Below are 17,345 nucleotides of genomic sequence, written 5' to 3'. Positions count from 1 at the left end.
AATGTTTGAGCTTTGTATAATCTGGATAATCAGAGAAATAAATAATAAAACTCAGGGGAACTGCCAGCTTTGCCCAAGCGAAGACTCTGGTAAATTATAAAGCAAGCAACATATAAAACAGATCAGCTTAAGTGTTTAGATAATGATTTTATTTATTTTATTTTTATTATTAATTTTTTTAGGCGAGGCAACCGTTGGTTGACTTCATAGATTGCAAGGACCTTGTCAGCTTACAATCCCTTATTTTTTTATTTTTACACGTACAGCACCTGGTCTTCCTAGGTAGTCTCCCATCCAAGTACTAACCAGGCCTGATCCTGCTTAGCTTCCGAGATCAGACAGGATCGGGCTTGTTCAGGGTAGCATGGTTGTAGACTTCGCTTAAGTGTTGAAGTATTTTCCTTGGGTTCAATTAAGAGAGAAGGCGCTTTTTATTTTAAGAATGTGAAGACGAAGAACCCAAGTTACATTTTCTGTTTCACAGACATTGAACATCTCACTTCCAATGAGTTAAGGGAAGTTCCATAAAGAAAGGAAACTTATAGAGCGACGGCTGTGAGAGAGAAAGGAGAAGAGCATAACAAGAAGCAAGGATGTGTTCCAGGAGATGAGTATACAACTGGATTAGAGTATTAAAAGGACACTTTCGAGAAGGGAATCAATAATGATGAGGGAGACGACAACAGCAGCGGCAACCACCGTCGCTGAGCCATGTGCGAAGCCCTTCGTGTGGCTCACCTCATTTACTCCTCACGTCGGCTCGGGGAAGACACTAACTGCTTTGAGCCCCACATCCTCCCTTGTGAAATGGGTAATTTAACTGTCTCATGCACAGGCTCGTTGCGAGAATTCAATGACATGAGGGGTATACAATACTTCGCATGGTGTTTGGGACACAGTAGGATGTACTGCCTGCTAGCTATGGTTATTATCCTAATCTCCGCCTTATAGACGTGGGCATGGAATCTGAACCTTGCCCAAGGTCCAAGAACTAATAAATGCCAGAGCTGACATCTGAATCTGTGCTCGTCTGTTTCCAAACCTGTTTCAATATTCATGCGAAAAAGCTACAGTTTGGAGTCCTGTATAAACTCCCTGAGGATTCTACTGGTTTTGATGATGGTTTTGCGGTCATGATGTACAAATGTGCCCGATTAAGACCAATTGTTTTAGTATTGACGTGTTGGTGATATAAGCATTATTAGAGACGTCAACAAAAATGGATCATGCATTTTTTAAAAACAAGACTATGCTCTATAGGTAGAATTAGTAAGTTAGAATGTATTTTTCTTAGACTAATACCCAAGCATAGGATGTGACCACCATGTTTTCAAAGGCTAGTATGAGAGAAAAGCATGTTGCCCCATGGTGACTCTGACACCAAAGTGACAGATGGCCTGGCTCAGGACTCTGACTTCCTGGCATAGTAATTTTGCCAGAGTAATGGAACTTGCTCCAAGGAAAAGCTTATGATGAGATGGAGTAGGGCAAGGTGTTACCTTAGCTGCTGATGCTTTGTAAGGATAAATCAAGACAAGTCACCTTCTTTAAGGAAGTTATTCTGGCGACTGAAGAGGAAACCAAAGACACAGGAGCGAAGAAGAGAGGGTTACATGTCTTTAGTCAGAGGTCAGTGATGCTGAAAGCTGGGCTCTCTGGCCAGGAAGCATATTTTAAACAGGCAAATCCATTGTCATGTGTGCTCTGATGGAGAATGCAGAGCCTGGAGTAGCAGTGTAGGTTAGTGCTGACTCTAGTGCAGCTTGTCCTAAACGAAATCGATTTCCTGCCTTTGCATGCTAGAGAGAAACTCCTGGTTAAGTTATTCAGACTGAAAAAAAAAAAATGTTTCCTGAAGGAACAGGGATTGAGACATGAGGGTGTGTTAGAAGGGTAGCAAGAATGGGGCTCACAAAGCAGATAATTTAGAATCAAGCCCATATACCTGGCATAGAATGAGAATCATGATGGGCAGAGAAGATTCACTTGAATATAACCCAAAAGCCAGAGCAGGTTAGTTCGGCCTATTCATCTCTCTTGTCTGGCACCACCATCTGCTCTGAGCCAAACTCACTGTGAGACACAGTTGGTTGGCCTATCAGTTGGCAGTACCTGTCTGTCCATAGTTCACAGGAGAGAATTGGAGGCAGAAAGCGGATTCTTAAATTGCAGTCGCCCATATCAGGTGGGCTTCTGTTTTACCAAATATGTAGACAGAAGGAAATCTTGAACTTGTAAAAATGACAGGGGAATGTCCATTCACTTAACCACATAGGAAGTGCCTGTTTCTCTCATCTCCAGGTTGGATTCATGATGAAGGGCAGACTTCTGAGCCAGGGGGGCCCCAGCAAGAGTGACAGTGAGAAGGACGCTCCCTACATTGTCAGCAGGACAACATGCCCTGGCGTTAGCGGGGAGGGGTGGAGGAAATAAAAGGCAAAAGGAAAATCAGAGGAGCATATAAAGGGAGGTGTGTTGGCAGGTTGGGCCTGCAGTTTTTTTAGGGTATGGAGTTCTAGTCATTCTGTAACCATTTAAAGATTTGATCGCTCTCTGCTATGGACGGATGTGTTCCTCCACGATTCATAACTGATGCCTAATCCCCAGTGTGATGCTGTTAGGAGATGAGGCCTTTGGGACCAGGTTATGAGAGCGGTGCTGTCATGAATGGGATTAGTGCTGTTAATTAAAAAAAAAAAAAAGAGAGAGACTCCAGAGAGCTCCCTCATTCCTTGTGCCATGTGGGGATATGAGAAAACAGCCATCTCCAACCTGGAAAAGGGTCCTCACTAGAACTCATCTATGCTGGCATCCTAGTCTCAGACTTCCAGCCTCCAGAATTGTGTGAAATAAATTTCTGTTGTTTATAAGTCGCCCAGTCTGTGGTATTCTATTATAGCAGCCCAGACTGACTAAGTCTTATTATGCCAACACATAACAGTGACAGTCTGTGCTGGTAGGATAATCAGATGATTTGGGGAGGGGTGCCAGATATTTTTTACTTTTTTATATGTTCTAGTCAAGTCTATAGTAAATGTATATTAGTTACGTAAGGAAATAAATGAAAACCTCAAAATAACTTGTATTGAGTGGTAGTTATAAAGAACAAAAACAACCAGTGAGCAGTCCTGTGTCTCCTGGGCTTTAAAGATATCTGAGAAGACCGCATGCCCCTTTCCCTTCACTTCCCCATGCCCCTCACTTCCCCGTGCTAACACCCTGTTTCCGGTCATCTCTCACAGATCACATCTATGCCAGCAGGAGAGTGTAAAGGATAGTTCGTGGATCTCACTTTGGTTTTATACGAGGTCCCTGTTCACAAGACGTATTAGCAGACATGATTAGAATGATTTAACATACAAGAGAATCTTAGGGTCTGTTAATACATGGCATGTTCCAAGCATGTTCCATGGAACATTCCAATCTGAAATGTTCCAGAATGTCTTTCTGCCTCCCTTTTGTTCCTATGAACAAAATCTTTGCTAGAGCGCAGGTGTGTCCCTGAGCTGGTCATCCTTGAAGGGAACAAGCACTGCGCCAGAAGCCAGTGGAAGCACTTTGCTTAGACATCTTAACATCAGCTTTATAATTATTTGTTAGGTAGCAACTTTGACTACCATAGAATGTGATTATCGCCTAGCACTGCATAAGGAGCTAGGCAGGCCTCCTGGCAGCCCGGTCCAAACCAGGCAGCAAGAACGTGAAGGAGATGGAGCTTGTGAAGCGTTTGTGCTGTGGAAGACAAATACGCTATGTGTGCTGCATCACTGTTAGTGCTGACTTCGTATAAAAAGAGGAAATTCAGAAATAAAGCACTAGAGTTTGTCTTTATTATGTGTGTATTATAAACTTTTTCATGTTATGGTGCCTTGAAGCATCAAAAGATGTTGATAGAAGCATGATTTTAGACCATCTAAGAAACCTAATCTGTGGAAAATTAAACTAGTTGTTTCTGAGACTCTTTTTAGAGATTCAAGATGTATAATTCTTGTTCAAAATGAAAAGAGAAAAAAGTTTTCTAGACCTCCCCGCCCCCCACCCCTACACAAAATGTTAGGTTTTATGTTTTAGCTTTGATTCAGTTTCTTTTAGGAAAATGACATTGCCATTGCTGGAAACTAACAAGTGGATGAATCCACTAAAAATCTTGCATTAAGCAGAGGGATGTCGTTTCTCTATCACAAATAAATAACTACGCATAGCACAGACCTCTGTGCTTTCTGCCTCGCTAACCAGTGCTTTAGAAAGAGCAGCACCGTCCCTTTCCCAAGCTCTCGGGTAGCAGCTTGACTCTCTCCATTCTTATCATGACCACAGAGAAAAGCTTCACTTTGAGGGGTTCTGAGGGAATTTGTGTCGAAGTACTGAGTTCGAGGAACTCTTTGGAGACGAAGGATTCATTTCTGTCAGCCAATGGAAAACTCATTTGATTTTCTAGAAATACATATTTATTCTCTTTTGACTCTGCTGCTCCAGTGGGCAATTCGTAGCAAAAGACAAATTCGTGGGCGTCTAAGAGAACAAGGGATGATACAAATCCATGCATTAATGCATCGCTTTCATCTGGCTTTACAAACGATTTACCATTCTGTTCGATTTTTCCTCTGGGAAATTGGAAAAATGCTTTCACTGGCCTCTGGCACAGTGCTTGTTCCCTGCAAGCAAGACCAGCTCAGGGATACACCTGCGTTCTAGCAAAGATTTTGTCCCCTGGAACGAAGGGGAGGCGGAAAGACATTCTGAAACATTCCAAAGCGCTTGGAACACGCCACAGAGTGGCAGACCATCTTGTATGTTAGATCATTCTGATCACAATGTCTGCTAATACCTTTTGTGAACAGGGACCTTTGTAACTTTAGCAAAGGGAAGTAATGACATCAGCAGCTCTCACTAGACCTCAAAAATATATAATTGTCGGCAGCATGACGATTTTTTTTTACATCAATAACAAAATGAATACGTTTTTGGTAAATAAATACAGGAAACTGCTTTTACGTTTATCAGCAAAACAAGAATCAAAACAAGCAGAGATATGCAAAACATTTTTTTTTTTTTGGAGCTCAATTTTTAGCTTTATGTACAAAGGTCAAGCAAAACAAAGCAAAATGAACCTAATAGAAAGCAATATAAATTTCTAGTGGAAGGAGTTGTCAAGAATTGTGAAGGGACTGAGGTTTTATCCTACTTACAAGCTAACAAGTTAGCCCGACACAGTTTGATGGATGCCAGCAGAAGACATGAGACTCCTGGGTCACATATGAAGGCTTATTTATTATGTACAGAAATAGCAGTAGCCAGAATATCTGCATTTTTGTGCTGACTTTCTGAGGCCCTATTTCCTGAGGGTGGTGTGAAGAGAGGCAAATTTCACTTGCTTATACAGTGGGCTGCATTATAGGAGAGGAGTTCTGAGCTCTGGGCCCCTGGATCTATTATAATGGACAATAAGCATGCTTTTCTTCTGCTCTTGAGTTAGATATTACCTTTATTAAACTGAATAGGACCATGCCTGCCCTTTGCTTTAGAACACTATCTCTATCTCACAAGGCTGTGAGCAAAACTTCTCTTAGCTCTTAAAGGAGATGTTATTTCTACCTTCCAAGGCTGTTCACTAGGTGAACATCCTGGAAATAATAGTCTGGAACAAAAGGAAGTATCGATTCACTTGCAAGATATATAGAATTGTGAAAGACCCATGGAGAATTGTCTCCCAATAAGGATATTTGTGATGTTGGAGATTCTAGTCTTAACCATTAGCAGGTGACTTCAGACAGTCAACCATTCATTCTCAGTGAGTGACTCATTCATCCAGTCAATGAGTCAGTCATTTAACAAACGTTTACTGCATGCGTGCCATGTACCAGATACTGTGTAAGGTATTAGAAAGGCAAAAAAAAAAAAAAAAAAAAAAAAAAAAAAGAAAAAAAAAGAAGAATTAGAGTACATATCCTTACATTCTTGAGGAGATTACGCAGCAGTGAAAACTTAAAAAGTTAATAATATTCAGCAGCAGAAATAATATTGTATGTTCACCATAGTTTTCTCTTCCTGGGAACACACAAAAAAGTAAATTTTCAGACTCCTCTGTACTTCTCATTAGATTTGGGACATGTGACTTACTTCCGATCAATTGAACGTGGGCATAAGCAATGGAAGCTAGTGGCCGACCAGGTCCTTCAAATGTCCCATGGGACCCTGAAGCTCTTCTTTCCTAGCCATGGCATCCGTGGAAGTCTGCAAAAGACACATCAAATTTGCACGAGCAAGAAATAAACTTTTGTTATCTCCTGTTTACAAGTAAGAAAACGCAATATAATGTACTAAACATGATAATAGAGACATATTATTTCTAGTATCATGAACAAACTCAGGGCAAGAATGCTGGCTTATTTATTTTATTTAGAGCTCTTAGCATGGGATGTGGAAGAAGGATTATACTTGACTTTCGAGTCAAGAAGATTGCTATGATCATTAGGGGCATAGAGTCAAGGGAAAAGCTTTTTAGTTAGTTACGTTTTTAAGATAAGAAATGTTTAATATGTCCATAGGTGAAGCAATAAAGGAAATAAATAAATGGAGAGGGAGAGGATAAAGTTATGGAAAGAAAGGGTTGGAAAAATAAGGTCTGGTGTGCAGGTAAGGAAATGTTCTCTTCTCCTTATACACCCTGTGGGATCCAGGTCCTCCTAAGCATTGGAGTGACGGCTTTGGAGAGAGCTTATTTTATTTAAAGCAGGGAGGTGGAGAAATCATTAAGAGATTAGAGTGTAGATTCTAAGCGTTGACAGAAAAAATTGTTTTGTCTTTCTATTGTATACCAAACACTTTTTTGGAGCATTTACAAATATCTCATTTAATCCACACAGTATTAGGTAAAGTAGTTGTCATATCACTATTATTTTATAGATGAAGCAACTGAGACTCCTAGAGGTAAAGTAAAATACCAAGGTTGTATAACTAGTATGTGGCAGAGCCAGGTTTCACATCTACTCTATCTGACTCCATGCTGCTCCTTCACTACAATCAGATAAGAGAGAACTGAGGAACACATCCTTTAGTACTCTTGGAGAATCTTAATCAGTTGCCTGTCAGTGCCCTTCACGTCACACTGCCTGTGTCTGGGGGACAGCAGTCTGCCACGGATGTGCACTCAGTACCTCCATATAGACAGTAAAAGAGTTTTCACAAGGTTTGAAAATGGAACAGTTAGGTCAGTCAACTGGTTGTTATTGACCACTTTTCACCAATTTGGCTTCTTGGTATTAAGTGATTTGAATGGTGGTTTGTTTAGCTATCACTCATTTACAACCTTCCAATGTGAAAGCCAATAGAGAGGGAATTAAAAAGTGATATCATACCTTTACTGTCTCAGCAGGGGCATTGCCTGATTATCCCTTTTAGAACTATCCTGGTTCCTTTAAAGATGTAAGCATATATTGCACGACTGTTAGAGCGATTTAGCAAGTCACGGTATGAGACTTAATTAAAATTTTGGAAAACGTTTATCTTGACTTATTAAAATAATCTTTAGGGTCTGAAATCAGAGATCCAAAATTGCATTTGTTCAAATAGGTTATACTCTCTAAACCTAAGAAATATGTTAGTTCATAGTAAATTTCAGAAGTAATATTTAAAGTTAGCCTTTATAATGGAATGAAATGGATATTGATAGTGACATTTGCTCCCATGCTAGGAAGCTGGAAGGATGACAGAAAAGGTTTGGTAGAGATTTCGTGGAAGGTACCTGGAGCATCACAGTAAAGACTATTCAGAAATGGAAGGAGTACTAGATTATCAGGTAAAGTAAACTCACAGGATTTATACATGGGCTCGGCTGATGGTCTCCTGTCTCGGTCTTAAGAACAGTGTTATCTTCCTTCTATAAGGCACCGCTTGCTCACTCCAGGTTTTCAACTTTGATGAGATTCAGGTTAAAGTGACCCATCTAGTCCGGCATTATGCATTCCCACAGCTGCCCAGTGAAGGGACCATTTCTGCCCCCTGGGAGCACACTTTTCCCAGAAGAGTTCGGTCATGACTGACATGACTGAAAATGGCCAAAAAAGCCTTAGTACATTTTGTGCCTTAGAGATGTGATCTACGTGCCAGCCATGTCACTGAAAAAGGCCATGTTCCCGGTTGAGTTCTAAACAGTCAGATTGCTTAGGGAGTTACCCAGGTATTTGGGGGATAGTGCCGCTTCACTGTAAAAAGGCGGGGAGTCTGAGAGCCAGCCTCGTTTCAACATCTGCCTTCCTGTGTGGTCCAAGTGCACTAGTCTGTTCTTAATTTTTCCAACTTCAGTCTTGTTGCCTGGAATTTGAGTTCTGATACTTGCTTGGTTAACTTCCTGTTGACTGATAGGGACAGTGATCTAGAAACGTGCTGCCTGGTCCAAACTTACTTATGGTTCCGATACTGAAAAATTAATTATCAATAACGATTAGAAGTTAAGTAAATCTGCTTTAAGAACTACAATTCTTTAATACAACTTAATACACTTGCTAGCATTTCCGTAAATCTCTAAAACACTTATAATAATTGGCATTATGGTTTTATTAAGTCTGCAGTATAGAGCAACTTTATAGACTCGGGAATGTCCAGCCTCATCCACGGCCACCGGGCTCCTACGTTTTAATTTCCAGCCGTAATAATCTCCTTTTAGCTCCTCACACAGACTGTACTTTCCCACCTCCAGGGTTCATTACAAACACCTTAGAGGTTTTTCCTCTGGAAAGACTTTCCTGATCATTTATCTGCCTTCCAGATCTGATTTCGGTCCCCCTCATTTTTCATATGACCCGACATTGCTCTCGTCATAGATTTTGTCACTGTATTGTGATCACTTGATTTATTTTCTGCCTCCCTCATGCTTCATAAGCTCCATGAGAGCAGCGCCCACTTCACTTTTATCCTTGCCTCATACCTCCTATCACAACTAATGCCCAGCATTGGTAAGTAGTCATTAGATATGGGGAGATAGGATGAATGTCTGGAAGACCTGTGTTTGAGCCTAGGTTTCCCTACTTGTTCACTTTGTCAATGATGGTTTCCTCATCAGGAATAGCATTGAGGGGAATATCTTGCTCTGAGGGTTGTTGCCAAGATCAGATGAGATAATATGGGCCAGTGGTCAGTGTATTTTGTAATCTATAAATATGTTAATTATTACTCAGTCTTTTCAATTGTGTTCACATTCTATTTACAATATGTTAATTCGTACTGCAATTTTTGTTGCTTTTAACACTTGTTTGAGATTCTTTCATGTTCAAATGTTTTTTATTCTCTAAGAAAACTAAAAGCAATAGAATATTTCATTTATTTTTTTTTCTTTTATAACGGCGTCACCCCAAAAAAGTTACAGAAAATTTAAGGCAGAGGTTTTATGCTATCGATTGTTTTGTTTTTGTGATTTTCATATGTTCAACAAATGTTCAACCGAACTATATTTTTATTCTAAGAAATTATGTTTTTCTATTTGACAGTTAATATAATCAATAAATAGAAAATTAATGCTTGTATTCTTACCAAAATTGGATACTCTGATTCTAGATCCATTGATATTTCATCTAGCTATGTGAGCCAATAAATAATTAACTATATAGATTAGTTAATTATAACAATACTGGGGTTTTCATGTACAGTAATAAGATGTATTATTTAAAAAGTAAATCCGGAATTTATTTCTTAATAAATGCCTATTTATTACTATTAAAATGTTTTGGAAGGGAGAGTATATTGAGTTAATTATAGGTTTGGGGTATGGAGAGTAGAGTAGGTTCAATCAGACCAAATCTCATGCCATGAATAACTATAAAAGATTGATAAAATTCAAAAGAAGAAAATAAAATCATAGAACAGATAAACAGAGAGAAGTCGTGCAGTCAAGATTTTGGAGAGAAGGAAAACATACTGAAGTAAGCCGTACAGACTACTGCTCGCTCGCAGATTATTTGGCAGTTCGTGATGAGGGATACAGAGGATGAGCGGGAAATGGTGGGCTAGAGGTTGTGGCAAATTAGCTGGGCTGGAAAGATGAATTACTGGAGTTCAGAGCTATTAAGGCGATCACGACTTGAAGAAAGGGAACTGTAGAAAAGTAAGCTCGATATTCTGTACAAAATCTTCTTTCAAGGAATTTACCAATTCTTAAGCTGGACATGTGAGTTGAAAGGTCAAGAAACAAGCAAAAGTACTGCTTAAGGGCTAAAAAGCTAAGCAGAGTTTTGTTGTTGGTGGTGGTGGTGATAGTGTTGTTGTTTAAGTCTTATGGTGCTGAGGAGGTAACTTAACCTCCAGGCTGTCCAAGAAGGAGGAACCTGGTGACACCCCAGGTGTTCAGTGGAGATATCTGAAGGGCTGCTCCCTGAATGTAAGGGAAAACATTAAATGGAGTAGCACTCGCACAATCTGAAAACACTACTTGAATAATCTCAATCCTTGATTGGATCAAAATAATGTACCTATGATCTATCTGATTGCCAGAAGAAAATTAAATCATCTCTGAAGGAGTAACATAATTCACAGTGTCCAAAGATTTTATATAAAGTGTCACCATCCAAAATGAATAGGCATATCAGAAAACAGGAACAAATGAATGAAAGTCAAGTGAAAAAAGACAGTAAAAATAGACTCCTAAACGATCCAGATATTTGAATTACCAGATAGTCTTTAAAATAATGATAAGCGATATGTTCATAAAAATGGTGGAAATATTGAAGCTATAGCTAGAGAGCTGGAAAATATTAATAAGAATCAAAAATTTTTGAACATATAATAACAAATTAGAAATTTAGGGATTTAATAAGTGATTAAACACTGCAGAAGAAATGATTAGCGAGCTAGAGAATAGGTTCACAGAAAACATCCACAATGAAGCATCCAGGAAAAATTAAGGACAAATATAATATGGTAAAAAGATCTAATGTATCAGAGTCCTACAAAAGAAGGAAGAATGAGAAATGACCAAATTTGAAGAGATAATGGTTAAGAATATTCTAAACCTGATTATCAAGACAGATTAAATAGTTTTCAAATCCCATATGGAACAAAATCAAAGAAAAGCACACATAAGCACATCGGAGTACAGCTGCTTAAAAAAAAAAAAAATTCTTAAAAGCATCCAATCCAGAGTAAACAAAGACACATTATCAAAGGAATATAATAAGACTAAAAGAAGGCTTCTCAGCAGTAATTATGAAGACAACAGATACAATTTTTAAAGTCATAAAAAATGATTGCTGACCCATAAGTACATTTTTAAAAAATGAACGTGGAGTAAACCACAACAAAAAACCCTGAGAGAATGTGTCATCAGCAGACACGTACTAAAAGAAATACCAAAGGAAGTTCTTCATTAGAAGGAGAATGCTCCCAGACGGGATCAAGGCAGTGCAGGAAGGAATGAAGAACAATGGAAAATGGAAATATATTATTGGGTAAATCTATACGAATATCGACTTTTTAAAGGTGATTTCTAATATATGTAGAATTTAAATATACAAAACTATAACACCAATTTGGGACTGGGGGAAATGGAATTAAGAAAGCAGTGAAAAAAAAATTTAAGTTAGACTCTAATAAGTAAAAAATGCCTATGGTAATTGCCAAACGCAAAAGAATAATATAAATATATCACGCTAAGTTAATCACAATTAAAAAATGAAAGAAATACTTTATTAATTTAAAAGATACAAGAAATTTAAAAAATTGGAAACATGAAACAGGTCGAGTAATAAACAAATGGTAAAATGTAAGATTTAAGCTCAAATATAGCACTTGTAACATTAAATGTGAACTGACTGACTAATGAAATTAAATATTTCAAAGGTCTTCAGACTGGGTTAAAAGAAAAAACCCAAATCTTAACTGCTTCTAAGAGACACAGTTTAAAATAAGGACATAGAAAAAGAAAGAAAGAAAGAATGAGAAAGAGAGAGAGAGAGAAAGAGAGAGAGGGGAGAGGGGGGGAAGGAAGGAAGATAGGAAGGAAGGAAGGAAGGAAGGAAGGAAGGAAGGAAGAAGGGGGAAGGAAGGAAGGAAAGGAAGGAAGGAAGGAGAGAGAAGGAGAAAGAGAGAGAGAAAGAAAGAAAGGAAAGGAAAGAAAGAAAGAAGGAAGGAAGGAAGGAAAGGAATGAATAGCTGAAGGAAGGAATGGAAGGAAGGAAGGAAGGAAGGAAGGAAGGAAAGAAAGAAAGAAAGAAAAGAAAGAAAGAAAGGACTTTGAAATGTTGAAAGAAAAACAAGTGGAAAAATATGCCACATGACCATAAACAAAAATATATGTATTTTTTAATTTAAGTATAGTTGGTATACAATCTTACATTGGTTATATTAGTTTCAGATGTACAATATATTGATTACACATTTTTATACCTTTTGGTTTAATCATAGTAAATGTCGATGGAGCAAATATTGAGGGTAAATAAGTATGATTCAGGGCAAAAAAAAATTGATGATGCTAAACTGTCAATTCATCAGGAAGATATAACAAACTTGGGTGTGTATCCAGACAGTATTGCCTATTGCTTCCTCTCTCTCCCCTTCCCTTCCTCCCTTTTTCTCCTCACCCACCGCCCCCAGCACATAACAAATCAATATGAGAAAAACAGGACAATCTAATTAATACATCAAAAAAGTGTCAGACCAGAACTTCCCAAAGGAGTGTATCCAGATGACCAATAAACATTAAAAAATGTTTAAATTTTTAGTCATTGAGGAAATAAAAGTTAAAACATGATGAGATACTACTATGTATGCATCTAGCAGAAAGGCAAAAAAATATATATATATATATATCTGACAATGCCAAGAGTTAGTAAGGATGTAGAACGACTGTAACTTTTCTCTATTACTGGTGGGAATTTAAATTTCTAAACCACTTTGGAAAACTGCTTGACGGCACACATAACCTGACTCAGCAATGCCACTCCCAGGTTTATTCCCAAGATAAATGTCACAAACGTGCACCAGACGACAGGTACCAGGATGTTCAAAGCAGCATCATTCATAATAATAGCCCCAAGCAACTCAAGTGCTCATCAGTGGGATCGATAAACAAATTTGGATATATTGCTACAAGCCAGCTATGGGACAATGAAAACTGCAATATCATGGTTAAGTCTCACAAACTATTGAGTGGAAGAAGTCAAATAAGAGTACATTTATTTATGCGTCCTTCGTATGATTCCATTTATTTAGAGTTCAAAAACAATGAAAACTAATCTATGTTGATAGAAGTTAGATGAGCAGTAACTGCCTTTTAAGTGGTAGTTACTGGGAAGTGGCACAAAGGAGTTGCTTGGGATGCGGGGGGTATTCCATATCTTGATCCGCGTGGTCGTCGGACGGGTATGTTTTCTTCTGTGAAAATTATTTGAGCTGTATACTTAAATTGTGTACATTTTTCTGTATGTATATTATACTTTAAAAAAAAAGTAGGCTATACCTTCTGATATCTCATGTTAGCCATGCCTGCAGGGTTAGTCTTGGCCTACTAATTTCTATTTGTAATAGAAAATGTTTAGCATTTCTATAAATAAATCGATGAGCTTGGTTAATGTATGTTTCTAGAATTTGTGTCCTATCTTAAGATACAACTACATCCATTTCATTAGAATGTTCATCAGAGAAATAAGCAGAAATATTTAGCTCAACACACACATTTTCTCCAATAATAGAGAGAGCAATTGGTTTTTTTTTAGTACACGAATTGTTCACTTATTTCCTCTGTTTCTGTCAAGCATAGATTGCTTCACATTTCTTTCTTTTCTGTTGCCTACAGGAAAATGCAGTAATCACGACTCAGCTCTAAAATGATGGCTTTTGTCATCTGCGGTTTAGCGGCTGACCATCAATTTGCCTCAGTGTCATGGTAGCATCCATCCCTGCATCTGAGCTCTGTCTCACAGTGACCCAGAGGACCAGATGTCTTCGCTCTTGCATAAGCTGCACTCTGGCTGAGCACCTGCTACTGTCACTTTGTTCAGGGAAGTTAGCCATCCAAATAATTAAATAATTATGTAATTGGTATGTGTGGATACTATTTTCCATCGAAAGTAATCGGAAGAAGTGAAAAGGGAGGGGACGAAGTTTTGGCTGATAAGAGGAGGGAAGAAACTCCCAAAGTGCTTTTTTCCTCGGGAGTGTAAATAACCTTCCACCCATAATCTGCTTAATGACCTCGCCCCTTTATTTAGAACCTCGGTGTAATTTAGATTTGATGGACGTTGGGAGAAGTCTTACCTAATCAGGATGGTCTCTCTGATTTAAGGGGCCGTTCTTCCATGATTTGGGCTGTTGCAGGCATTGCTTCAGTATCACAAGAGAGGCAAGACTTGATGCATCAGGAAAAGCAGATTTTGGAGAATCCAGGCTTTAATCTTTTACACTCCATTGTGAGAAAAGACTGGGTAGTCAAGGATCAACGCAGCATGATTACTTTTCGCTGTCTTTTGTTGTGGGTCAGTTTAGCGGCTACTGTGTAGCATGCATGTGACACTAAAGCTTCCTTACACCACAGTACCCTAAAGTATATTTATTTAAAATTTTTAAGCTTTTTATTTAGTAAATATTTTTTTCTAGATGAGTGTTAAAATAACACGTGATGGAGAATATTATAGAATAGTCATTCAGCCAGAAAGTTCAGAATAAATGAATTAACTGTCCATAGTGTTCTTCCTGTCCCCATTCATCCTTCAGAAAGGTAGGCACAGCAGTGGCATGCGGAAATTGTTTTCTCAGACATAATGCTGTGGTCAAAAACATCCCCTCACAGGCTACACCTCATTACCTTTGTTAATGAAATTGAAATTGAGCGTAGGGTAAGGATTTCTCTCTGATTCTAAGGTTAAACCTGCTACACACTCTTTTTCACCAAGAAGGCTATCAATAGGGCTGCCTTAAGCTTCCTTCTCTTCCCTTAGATTTAAGTAGACACATAAATGAAGGAGGCTTAAATTGAGCTTTAATGCATCAGAGGCAACCTTTAAAGTCAGCTTCTCATCATTTTCCTCCAAGAGCTAATTTCAGGGTTATCTATTATCGGGTAAAAATTCAGCTCATGAGAAAGTTAGATTCAATTAGAATTTAAATAAAGAAAATAAAGTTGCATTTTTGCATATCTACTTGTGACTTTAAATTTCAAACCTCCCTACTTGGTAAGGAAGAGAGACTGCAGAAGAAAAGAAAGGGAATTATGGTTAATCTTTCTGAAAATACAAATAATCATACTAAGCTAATAATAGCCTTGTGGTCACCAGCATTTTACACTCAGAGATTAATGTGCTGGAAGTCCCACAGCTAAAAGGTAGTGGAGCTGGACAAAATCCAGGAAGATGGGTAGCAGGCTATCTACCCAGGACCCACAACTACACTGCTGCTATAAGAGAAAAAGGAGATGTATAGGAAATAACCAAGTCATGGGTAATTTGCAAAATATAGGGAGAACTGACATTTTTGGAAATACAAAGAAGTTAGAGATGATGGAGAATTGAGAAGGGAGATGGAGAATGAATAAACGAGGTTCCCAGGAGGCAGGAAGGGAAAGGATTAGAAGTGGGTGAGAAGCAAAAGCACCTTTTCCCCTGGAACAGAAATGAGAAAGAGAAAGAAAAAGTGTGAAGACGAAAGTGCTCGTTGCGTTGAGAAATCATTTCTTAGAAGGCTTCTTCGCTTACGATGAGGAAGGCACATTGCAATCTTCTGAGAGTCAGGAAGCAGTGGGTGGGATCGAGGGCGACAGGTTGAACAGAGCAATATGTGGGTGGGAGAAGGTGCAGGAGGGATGAAGTCCTCATGTAAGATGTGTGCAAACTGCATTTTGGTGGGTATATATTTTTAAAAATTCGAAATCTTCATAATTTACATCTTGAGATTAAGTGAAATGACTGGATGATTAAGTGTGAGTGCAGTGACAAAAATGATGTGCAGCCCACCAGTTTCGACACAGCCTGGCTGGTATGAGTTTAATTAAATACGCAGCCACGTTCGGGAACTGCAAAGTGTCTACTGAGAGATTAAATTTTAGTTAGAAGACTTTTCAAACGAAGGAAATACGATAGTGTCGAAATTGATGCAAATAATTCTAAATCAGAATCTCCACCTATTATACACAAGGAAAGGAAAGAGGAAGAAGACCAACTAGCAATGCTTTCTTTCAATAAGAACCTCTCACCCTCAATATAAAGATTTCCATCTCAGATCTCTCCCCCAACCTCAAGTAAAAGTCTTCAAAACAATTTCTTTATAAGACGAGATAAGGTTACTTGAAGATGAACAAGCTAGAAGAAATGTTCTGATTGACGTAACACTATCTCAACTTTCTACTTGCAGGCAAAGAGTAAAAAATTTTAACTGAAGCTTAAAATATTGGCACAAAATAGCTGACATGTTCATGCATGCATGCTTGTTGCACTTTGTCTTTCAAAGCTGCATTTAAAAAACTACCTGAAATAATGTTTTATTTAAAAATTTTTACTATTTCTTCTTACCTTTAACTTATATTAGTGTTTAACTTATTTTCTGATAATACTTTTGTATTTAATCATCTGATAGTTAATTAGAATGTGTTTAAATTTATGCGTTAAATAGAATTAGAATGCGTTTAAATTTATGCCTTAAAATTTACGTTCTTACCTAATTTTTAAAATTTGAAATCTATTACATTTTTTTGTTTCATTGGTCTTAAAAATATGAATTCTGAATACTTTTGAAGTGAAATACTGGTATTAGTGTAGTATTTCAAAATTATAATTAATAAATACCGAAATGCTAGTTTATCATTTTGCTGCCATGCCGTAACATATAATCAATGCCGTGGGAGAGACGAGCACTGAAAGCACTAATCATGGTTTTCTATCTCTGTTTGGAGTCAATTAAAGCCAAAGGCATCTAATAAGCTGAGGGCAGGGTGAGGGGCATTGAAGCTGGAATCTAGTTAAAACACGCTATCATCCTCTCTGTTGGTGACTCAACCAAGAGCCAGTTGGAAGAATGAGGAACGCTGGTAATTTGAAGTGAAAAGTGGTTTGCTAGAGAGAATTAGATGCTTAAAAAATTATGGCAAAGGTTGAAGGAATGTACACTAGTCTGGGTCTCTATGAAAGATTCCTAGAAGAAAGTAGCTCAACTGGCCTGCCGGGGAAGCGGCAGTCCTCCACCACGATCAGAGAGCTGATGGATCAGGAGGGGCTTCTAGAACTGGGGCGATCGAGGGCAGTCTGCCATGGTGCAACCCAGGATCAGGAAGCTCCTGGCCCTACTGCTCCAACTGCCTCTTGACCACAACAAACTTGCCACCTGGATGCTGGAGCACGGATTCCAGTTGCCACCAACACGATCACAGT

The 17,345-nt window shown here is 38.4% G+C and overlaps 1 pseudogene; it reads right to left on the bottom strand.

Moving 5' to 3' along the window:
- Nucleotides 1-257: 257 nt before the first annotated feature.
- On the bottom strand, nt 258-376 carry LOC120617782 (uncharacterized; annotated as a pseudogene).
- Between the last annotated feature and the right edge of the window lie 16,969 nt (nt 377-17,345).

The sequence above is a fragment of the Pteropus medius genome, unplaced genomic scaffold (assembly GCF_902729225.1).
Source record: "Pteropus medius unplaced genomic scaffold, Ma_sr-lr_union100, whole genome shotgun sequence".
NCBI classification, from domain to species: Eukaryota; Metazoa; Chordata; class Mammalia; order Chiroptera; family Pteropodidae; genus Pteropus; species Pteropus medius.
Note: the sequence above shows the minus strand (reverse complement) of the source record. Positions and strands in the feature narration are given on the sequence as shown.